Below are 2,534 nucleotides of genomic sequence, written 5' to 3'. Positions count from 1 at the left end.
TTTTTTTTTTTTTGTCCTTTTTTTGAGACGGAGTCTGGTTCTTGTTGCCCAGGCTGGAATGCAGTGGTGTGATCTCAGCTCACTGCAACCTCCGCCTTACTGGTTCAAGCGATTCTCCTGCCTCAGCCTCCCGAGTAGCTGGGATTACAGTTGTGCGCCACCATGCCTGGCTAATTTTTGTATTTTTAGAGATGAAGTTTCACCATGTTGGTCTCAAACACCTGACCTCAGGTGATCTGCTCGCCTTGGCCTCCCAAAATGCTGGGATTTCAGGCGTAAGCCACCATGCCCAGCCTGGAGAATGAATTTTTGAAAATATTTGGAAGTCATTCAGATTTCCTTGAGGTAATGCCATTTTTATTCAAAAACAAGGTGCCACTAACCTAAGTGATATTTCTTGCCTGGATCATAAACTGGCTTGGAAGACAACCCTAAGGAAGGAATTCTAAAGCAGACTTCTCAAGGGTGAGCATTCGTCTTTTTCTGAAATAACAGAGTCATCTATGTCGGTAGCCAAATTGTTACGGTTTTCCAGGACTTTTTCTGTTTTTCTGCTGAAAGTCCCGTGTCCTGGGACCTCTTCAGTCCTGAATGAACTGGGAGGGTTAGTCCTCTCCTCTTATGAGGCAGTCATGTTCCTCCAGTTCACAAGACTTTGATCCTGCTCCTGTAACATGATAATCCAAGAGTATTTCATCCTAGCTTACTTCCCATGGGTTACAGGCTCTGAGCAATTCTACTGAAAGACAACTCTGGTGTGATTGTACGCATTACAATAGGTTTCTTTCCTTGTTTCTTGGTTTCTTTTTAAGGCCGGTCTAGTTGAATCATTCTAGTACCTTTGAACTTTTCATTGTTATTTGGAGCAATGTTTGCAATTCTTTCGTGGTTTGCAGTCCCTGTCTCCTTACAATGTTTTTGCTTAAACTGAGCCAGCATGTGAGATCCAACAAGTGGATTAGAATTTCTAGTCTGAGCTCTGCCATGTATTCAGCCACGAATCCCTTAGCCTGTCTTGGCTCTCAGATTCCTCATCTGACAAATAGAAAAAATAAGTACCTTCACTATTACATATGGTTAATATGAAGATGAAAAGAGATAATGCACATGAGCTGCAAAGTTATTAATTTTAACAATTAATTAATGTAGTCATAATTTATTGAATAACTGCTACATCCAATACCTTTCACAAAGCCATAATCCTGGAGGGAAAATACACACACATGCAGAAACATAACTGACCACTGGGTGATGTCTTTAGTGCTATCATAATTACATGAAAAAGGTTCCAACTGCCACTGCAAAATTATAACTGAGACACTGAAAGAGATCTGAGCTAACCAGCTCCATCTTGTTTCCAACTTCCAAGCTGTCCTTGTTCATTCCTGGACGTAGGCTCAACTACCTCTGGAGGAACTTAGTTTATACCTTATAGTTTAGAACAAAGACAGTAACAAACAAACCACTTTCTTGCCTGGGGGCTAGACTGCCTTTGTAGGACTAACAAATTAGCCGAAAGATTAGAAATTATAGTTCAGAAGTCATGCAGCTGGAGGCTACAAGACTCTGACCCTCCACATATTGCTCCTGGGGATAACATCACTTTCTAAAACCTAAGATCAGTGCTTGAGATATTTTGCAGACCCTGCACTTGATGGATCAGCTGGCACCATGCAGATCGATAAACTGGCTCATCTGATCTTGTGGCCCCCACTCAGGAACTTAGTGCAAGAGGACAGCTTCAGCTCCCTATGAGTTCATTTTCCACCCAACCAATCAGCACTCCTGATTCACCGGCTGTCCCGACTTTCACCAAATTACTCTTAAAAACTCTGATCCATGAGTGCTTGAATGCTTAGGGAGACTGATTTGAGTAATAATAAAACTCCAGTCTTCCCCGTAGCCGGCTGTGTGTGAATTGCTCTTTCTCTATTGCAATTCCCCTGTCTTGTTAAATTGGCTCTGTCTAGGCAGCGAGTAAGGTATACCCGTTGGACAGTTACAGGACCTCCAAGAAAAGGCCGATTAATTTTGCTTGTGTCACTCTGGAAGGCTTCCCAGAGGAGATGATGTTTGAATTGGATCCTGAAGGGTGACAGAGGAAATGCCATGAACAGAGACATGGAGATGGGAAGACTGGGAGCATGTTTAGGGGAGGGCAAATATGCCAGCATTACAGTGCTTTCTGAGTGAGCAGGATAGGACCAGATCTTGAAGGACCTTAAGTGCCAAGCTGAAAATGTGAACTTTATCAGCCAGGTGCAGTGACTCATGCCTGTAATCCCAGCGCTTTGGGGGGCTGAATTGGGCAGATCATGAGGTCAGGAGATAGAGGACATCCTGGCTAGCATGGTGAAACCCCGTCTCTGCAAAAAATACAAAAAATTAGCAGTATGTGGTGGCGGGCACCTGTAGTCCCAGCTAGTTGAGAGGATGAGGCAGGAGAATGGCATGAATCCGGGAGGCAGAGCTTGCAGTGAGTGGAGGTCATGCCACTGCACTGCAGCCTGGGTGACAGAGCGAGACTCCGTCTC

Source organism: Colobus angolensis, unplaced genomic scaffold (assembly GCF_000951035.1).
Source record: "Colobus angolensis palliatus isolate OR3802 unplaced genomic scaffold, Cang.pa_1.0 Scaffold146, whole genome shotgun sequence".
Taxonomy (NCBI): Eukaryota; Metazoa; Chordata; class Mammalia; order Primates; family Cercopithecidae; genus Colobus; species Colobus angolensis.
This window is presented reverse-complemented; position numbering follows the sequence as displayed.